The following is an 8311-nucleotide window of genomic DNA, read 5'->3' as shown; positions in this document are numbered from 1 at the left end:
TACTGTAAGTTCTGTCATGAACTTCTTTATCCAAACAGCTTCCTTTGCATCATCTGATGCAGTAATATACTCAGTCTCGATAGTGGAATCAGCAGTCGTGCTCTATTTGGAACTCTTTCAACTGACTGCACCTCTATTACAAATGAACACATATCCAGAGGTAGACTTTCTATCATCAATATCTGATTGGAAATTAGAATCAGTATAGCCATCCAATTACAAGTCTCCACCTCCATAGATCAAGAATAAATCCTTAGTTCTTCTCAAGTACTTAAGGATATTCTTGACAACTATCCAGTGTTCCAAACCTGGATTGGATTGATACCTGCTAGTTAAACTAACAGCATATACAATATCCGGCCCAGTACACAACATTGCATACATTAAACTTCCAATAGCCGAAGCATATGGAATCCTGGCCATCTTATCTCTTTCTTCAAGTGTCTTTAGAGACATCTCTTTAGAAAGATTGATAACATGTCTCACTGGTAATAATCCTCTCTTGGAATCAAGCATGTTAAACCTCTTTAACACCTTTTCCAAGTATAGACTTTGGGATAAACCAATTATTCTTTTTGCTCTATCTCTATAGATGCGAATCCCAAGAATATAGGTTGCCTCGCCTAAGTCTTTCATGGAGAATGTATTTGACAACCATACCTTTATAGTTGTCAACATACCTGTGTCATTACCCATCAATAGTATATCATCCACATATAAGACAAGGAAAGTGATAGCACTGTCACTAACCTTCTTATATACACATGGCTCATCCTCATTTTTGATAAAACTAAAGGATTTAATAGCTTCATCAAAACGGATGTTCCAACTCTTCGAAGCTTGCTTCAACCCATAAATGGATCACTTTAGCTTGCATACCTTGGAACCATCTTAGGATTCAAAACCCCTAGGTTATTCCATGAAAATGTTTTCTTTAATGTATCCACTGAGAAAAGCTGTTTTGACATCCATCTGCCACATCTCATAATCATAGTATGCAGCTATTGCTAATAGAATCCTAATTGATTTAAGCATGGCAACAGGTGAGAAAGTCTCTTTATAGTCGATTCCTTGCCTTTGGCGAAACCCTTTCGCTACTAGCCTTGCCTTATAGGTCTCTACCTTTCCATCATAACCAATTTTCTTCTTGGAAACGCATTTGTTCCCTATAGGTACAATACCTTCAAGGGGGTCAACAAGATCCCAAACTTGATTCTTATACATGAAATCAATTTCAGATTTCATAGCATCAATCAATTTGAAGAGTCTATATCTGATATAGCTTCTTCATAGGTAAGTGGATCATCTCCATGATCTACTTCTTCATTAGTAGACAACTCTTGTTCTTCTTCATAAAGGAAACCATATCTCACTGATGGGTGAGATACCCTAGTTGTTCTACGAGGAACAGTTGTAGATGTTTCATCAACGGGTGTAGGTTGACTAGATGGATCTATATCCATCTGATCTGTTGGTTGGTTAGAATTCTCCAATTCTAACTCTATTTGCCTTCCTTTACCTCCTTCTTGAACAAACTGTTGTTCAAGAAATGTAGCATCCCTACTCACCATAACCTTTTGTGAAGTAGGCAAATAAAAATAATATCCAAAACTATCTTTTGGATATCCAACAAATCGACCTTTTTCTGATCTGGTTTCCAATTTATCAGTGTTCAGCTTTTTGATATAAGCTGGACAACCCCAAATCTTAATATGCTTAAGACTTAGTTTTCTTCCATGCCATATCTCATAATGTGTGGAAGAAACTGATTTTGATGGAATCCTATTCAGAATATGCAAAGCTGATTCTAATGCAAATCCGCAAAAGGAGATTGGCATATCAGTATAGCTAATCATACTACGTACCTTATCCAATAGGGTATGATTTCTCCTTTCAGATACACCAATCAACTGTGGCGTTCCTGGAGGAGTCAGCTGAGAAACAATGCCATGCTCTCTCAAGTATTCATCAAATTCAATACTCAAATATTCACCTCCATGATCTGATCGAAGAGCTTTAATACTCTTTCCTGTTTGATTTTCTACTTCAGATTTAAATTCTTTGAACTTTTCAAAGGATTCATGTTTGTATTTCATCAAATACAAATACCCAAACCTTGATTTATCATCAGTAAAGGTAATAAAGTAATGAAAACCGCCTCTAGCCATTTCCTTAAATGGACCACATACATCACTATGTATTAGCTCTAAAATATTTTCAGCCCTTAGCCCTTATCCATCAAAGGGTGACCTAGTCATTTTTTCCTGAAGGGAAGATTCACAAGTTGGAGTAGGCTCAGAGCCCAATGAGGATAGAATCCCCATTTTCTCCAGTTTTGCAATCCTATCTTTTGCAGCATGACATAACCTTAAGTGCCAAATATGTTTTGAACTTAAGTTGGTTTTCATCATGGCATTGCATTCATTTAGATCACTTGCATTCATTTTGTGTTTGTCATTATTATCCAAATAATAAAGGCCATCATTCATATAACCCGAACCAACATATTTATTTCCAAAATAAATATTGCAAACATCATCTGTGAATTGAAATTCATATCCATTTCTGGTCAAACTAGATATAGAAATGATGTTCTTAAAAGCATCAGGTACATATAAAATATTATCCAAACACAAAACATGTCCAAACATGTAAAAAGATTTAGATCCTATGACAAAAGCTTCAACAGTTGAACCATTGCCAATCTGGACTCTAACATCTTGAGAATGCAAGCTGCTACTATTTGCTAGTTCCTACATATCATTAAAAATATGAGAACTGGCACCAGTATATAAAATCCAAGCTGCAGATGAACTATGAGTATCATCAGGATCTAAATAACAAGATGCGGATATACCTTCCGAAGGTTTATCCTTCTTTTCCTTCAGAGAAGCAAGATACTCTGGGTAGTTCCTTTTCCAGTACCCATCCTTCTGGCAGTGGAAACACTTTCCTTTGCCTCCATCAGCTTTAGTTTTCCCTTTCTGTTTAGCTATTTTCTTGGAAGGACCAGGAATCTGAGGTTTTTTTTTCTTATTACCCTTCATCTTGTTGGACTTTCCAGCAGAAGAAGTTGCAATCAAAGCTACCTCCTTTCCTTTATTGCCCGGCATATTCTTTTGGGCAATAACCAACATATTGAGTAAACTAGCTAAGGTGCATTCCTGTTTAGTCATATGGAAATTTGTCACAAAATTCCCAAAAGACTCAGGAAGGGACTAAAGGATCAAATCCGTTTGTAGTTGGAAATCCATGTTGAAGTCAAGATGTTCCAACTGCTCAATCAGCCGAATCATCTTGTGGACATGATCCCCAATATTCTAACCCTCAGACATCCTCATGCGGAACAGTTGCCTAGATATCTCATACCTAGCATTCCTACTATGCTCACCATACAACTCTTGTAGGTGAAAGAGAATCTCACTCGCACTCTGCATGTTCTCATGCTGCTTCTGTAACTCATTACTCATGGAAGCAAGCATGTAACACTTAGCTCTCATATCATGCTCCTTACACTTGTCCAAAGTTTCATGTTCCTCTTGAGTGGCCTCTGGAGATAAGGGACCAGGAACATTTGAGTCTAAAACATATCCTATATGTTCAAGGTTTAGGACAAGTTTCAAATTTCTTAGCCAATCAGAGAGATTAGGTCCTGTCAACCTATTTTGATCAAATATGCTTGTAAGAATATTAAATGGTGGTGGTTGTTCTGTGCTCATTATTATCAGAAAATTAACTGCAAAAAATAACTAGATTAATTAGTAAATGTATCAAGTAATTAACCAAAATTATTATGGTCTTTTAATCAAATTGGTCCTCCCACTAACTTAGCGAATCCTACACTTCCAAATTAGAAAACGGAAATCCTAGTTGGATGGATTTGTAGTGGGTGATTTAATTCTTATAATTCTATTAATCATCCTTAGGTACATCCGTTATTGGAATTACAGTAAGCTATAAGTGAGCAACTCCTTGCCCATCACATCTCATGTGAGGTTCAATTCTTTACCTAGCCCCTAATGCTCAAAATCTCAGGTACATCCATTATTGACTTATCTTGTATTAGTTAAGTTGATCCCATTGAGCCAGTAATTATGCAAATAATTTTAATGCCCTCAGGTACATCCAATATTGGCCACCAAACCATTTACATATTTACAACATCTCATGCTTAACAATTATTCTTAAGAAAATCTCTTGAATTAATTGCATCTTATGCAACTATTTAAAATTTCGTAAAATAATTGTCCCAATGGAGGGCCCATGTTGTAATTACTTTAATTATAGTATCTCTAACTTAATCATTTGTTTGGAAGATTTTATGATCATCCTAATTACTATTAAGGTCTCACTTTGCACATTATCCATTTAGCATGCATATATCATATAATTGCATACATGCCCATACATCTCATGCATTCATGGATAAGCAGTAAATATGGTATGATCATGGACTTTCTAAGGGATTCAATTCTGAGCCACCAAGAATTGAATCAGGGAATTCCTAGGTGCATTTCATTCATTCATTTTACAAGAGTTGCTGAAGGATTACATAATCAACATTTAATCTTGAATTCCTCCCACTGGTCCCACCAATGCTCTTGACCTCCTTGAACTTCTTGTAATCCAATATTACATAGTAATCCTTGGCATATCAAGGCAAATTTACAAGAACTTAAATAAATGAAATTACAACCCAAAAATTATTACAAACTTAATAATACATGCCCAAAATAAATTAAAATAAATTAATTAATTTACAATCCCAAAGAAACATAAAAAAAATAAATCCAATCACATTGGTCTTTTATAGTCCATGATCATTCATTATGCATATCACTATTTAACAATTAAATAAAACATACATACTTAAATTAAATTGAATATCTCATATTCAACTTAAAAATCCAGATTTGAATATGATTCAAATAAATTTAAAAATTCAGATTTGAATCTCATTCAAACAAATTTAAAAATTCAGATTTGAATCACATTCATACAATTTTAAAAAAATCATATTTGAATCACATTCAAATAATTTTTAAAAATTCAGATCTAAATATTATTCAAACAACTTTAAAAATCAGATTTAAATACGATTCAAACAACTTTAAAAATTCAGATTTAAATCACATTCGAACAACTTTTAAAATTCAGATTTGAATCACATTCAAATAATTTTTAAAATTCTGATTTGAATCAAAATTTAATTGTGTGATTGAAATTCTAATTAAAAAATTTAATTAGATATAGGATGAGCTTTTAGATCATACAACAATTGCAAATTAAAAAGCCAAACCTTTGCACCACTTTCTTCAAGCATGCCACCACACATTCATTGCAACCAGCAATGGATAAATCATCTCATGATCAAAACACATAATTAAATCATATAATCAACAATCTAAATGGCAAATATAGTCGCTCTGATACCAATTGAAGGAGCGGAAGCGTGAAAAATACAAGTTTATACCATTAAATTCAAAAATTTTCACCTAGGGTCACATACTTCATTCAAGATTTATTTTTATCTATTTGATTTCAATGATAAACAATATATTAAAACACTTTCAATATGTTTTTGGATCTGTATTTGCCATTTAAGATTTTAGAATTAATCAGATTAATTTTAGAACCCTAGATTAAATCAAGAACAAACACACTAACCTCTTGATGTACTGCAGTGTATTTGCGCCTTTGAAATTCGTCTTCAGGACACCAGATGTTGTCCCTCTAGCTTGTCCACACCAAGAACACCTATGGCAGCCCTTGAACAGCTTCTAAAGCTTTTCCTATTATTTAGAAAATCAAGTTATGCCTTTTAAGAGATTAAAGATGTAAACAGGACACTAGAAACGATTTCTAGTATTTTTAATTCGAGAGATTATTTGCTAATCTCTTGGAATAGATGAGAGATGAAGAGGAAGAGAGAATGTGAGTCTCAAGGGTGGAGGCACACAATGAGAGGCAGCAGCTTGTATTTTTATTTTTTCATAACAACACTTATATAGCTAGGTCACAACTTAAACCCATGCCACATGCCACCCTTTGATTGGTTTTAGGTTTAATTGACCCAATCACATTATGCCAAGTGTGAAACCTATATTTAATCTTAATTTTAATCATCTTATATGTTTAAAAGACATTTGGAAATCTTATGTGTAATGCCATGTATCACCATCTCATGGTGCCACATGTCACCATCTCATGGTGCCACATGTCACCTTGTGAAATAACCAAAATGCCCCTGTGTCTTAATTTTGAGTTCTCAACCCAAGATAATTATTTCTCTTCTTCTAATCAATTTATATCAAATATAAATTAATTAATTAATCTTTATTAATTAAAGATTAATTAATTAATTTGTCATTAATTAAATTCATATTTAAACACTCTAAATATAAATTTAACTTATATTGTACATCCAATTATCTAGATTTGGTTTCAAGTCATGCTAGGGACTTTGCAATCTAAATGCAAACCAAACCTATTTAATTAATCAATTAAACTCTTTAATTAATTAATTAAATCATATTTAATTAGGTGATAACTTGTGTATGTGTGTGACTTACTAGGCTCATCATTAATTGGCAATGAGATATGATATCAACTCTTAATATCATCAGAACTTTTTCTTACCATAAATGATTTCTCTAAATCATTTTATGCACCTCATAGACTATGGTTAACACTTAGCATAGCATGCTATGGCTACCCAATTAATAATAAGGTTTACCTTAAATGAACCTATAATCATATGTTACCATGCACTAGAATCTCTCTATTACAAAATCCCAACTCAAGCTGGAGTCATGGTTTATGTCAAACTCCATTTACCATGAAAATTATGTTCTCTTTTAATTCCAATTCTTGATTAAAAAGATTTTCTCATTAGAAACTCTTTTCTGATTAAATCTATCTGTCCTGGCCAGGAACTTGAAACATCAAGAACAATTAAATGAACATAGGATTTTATCTCTATTTACTTAGAGGAACAGATTCCTTCTTGAACAACACCTACCTCCATATATAACTAGTAGGAGCCAACACATGCCCATATACCCATACACAGTACAAGTATGAAAGTAGTATCAAACTCAAACTACCTATAAACAAGATAACTGTGCTATCTCAGGTCTAAAGATTATATGCACTGATATGATTTATAACAAAACATTGACAAGAGTAAACTCCATGTGCTTGTCATAAGTGTCACTAGTTCGGCCTACCAATCATTTATAAGTGTCTATCATGTTTGTCATATGGCATGAGACTCACCATTCCATCTTATTTATATCTCGTGTAAATAACTTGTGAACAAACATGAATACAATCTTTTTGGATAAGTCATGCCCTTATTGTGAAGTATCCTTGATTGCGAACCTATTTATGATACTTTGTGCTAGAAATACTGTCACTCATATTCTTAACAACTTAAGAATAGAATTTCTATTAAAATATCAATGGACCTTTTCTATTACACATAAATATCTTACGTAAACGGAAAAGTGGAAATGCATTTTATTAATAAAACATGTACAAGATACATACTAAATGATATGCTCTAAACCCTCATTTAGTATGTATCTTGTACATGTTTTTATTAATAAAAGGCATTTCCACTTTTCCATTTACATAAGATATTTATGTGTAATAGAAAAGGTCCATTGATATTTTGTTAGAAATTCTATTCTTAAGTTGTTAAGAATATGAGTGACAGTATTTATAACACAAAGTATCATAAATTGGTTCGCAATCGAGGATACTTCACAATAAGGACATGACTTATCCAGAAAGATTGTAATCATGTTTGTTCCTAAGTTATTTATATGAGATGTAAATAAGATGAAATGGTGAGTCTCATGCCAAATAACAAACATGATAGGCTCTTATATATGATAAGTAGGTCGAACCAGTGACATTTATGACAAGCACATGGAGTTTACTTTTGTCAATGTATTGTCATAAATCATATCAGTGCATATAATCTTTAGACCTGAGATAGCACAGTTTTCTTGTATATAGGTGGTTTGAGTTTGATATTGCTTTTATACTTATACTCTGTATGGGTATATGGGCATGTGTTGGCTCCTACTAGTTATATATGGAGGTAGGTGTTGATCATAATGGAATCCGTTACCCTAAGTAAATAGGGATAAAATCCTATGTTCATTTAATTATTCTTGATGTTTCAAGTTCTTGGCCAGGACAGATAGATTTAATCAGAAAAGAGTTTCTAATGAGAAAATCTTTTAATCAAGAATTGGAATTAAAAGAGAACATAATATTCATAGCAAATGGGGTTTGATAT

Source organism: Hevea brasiliensis, chromosome 8 (assembly GCF_030052815.1).
Source record: "Hevea brasiliensis isolate MT/VB/25A 57/8 chromosome 8, ASM3005281v1, whole genome shotgun sequence".
NCBI classification, from domain to species: domain Eukaryota; kingdom Viridiplantae; phylum Streptophyta; class Magnoliopsida; order Malpighiales; family Euphorbiaceae; genus Hevea; species Hevea brasiliensis.
The sequence above is the reverse complement of the archived record's forward strand: the minus strand, read 5'-3'. Positions refer to the sequence as shown.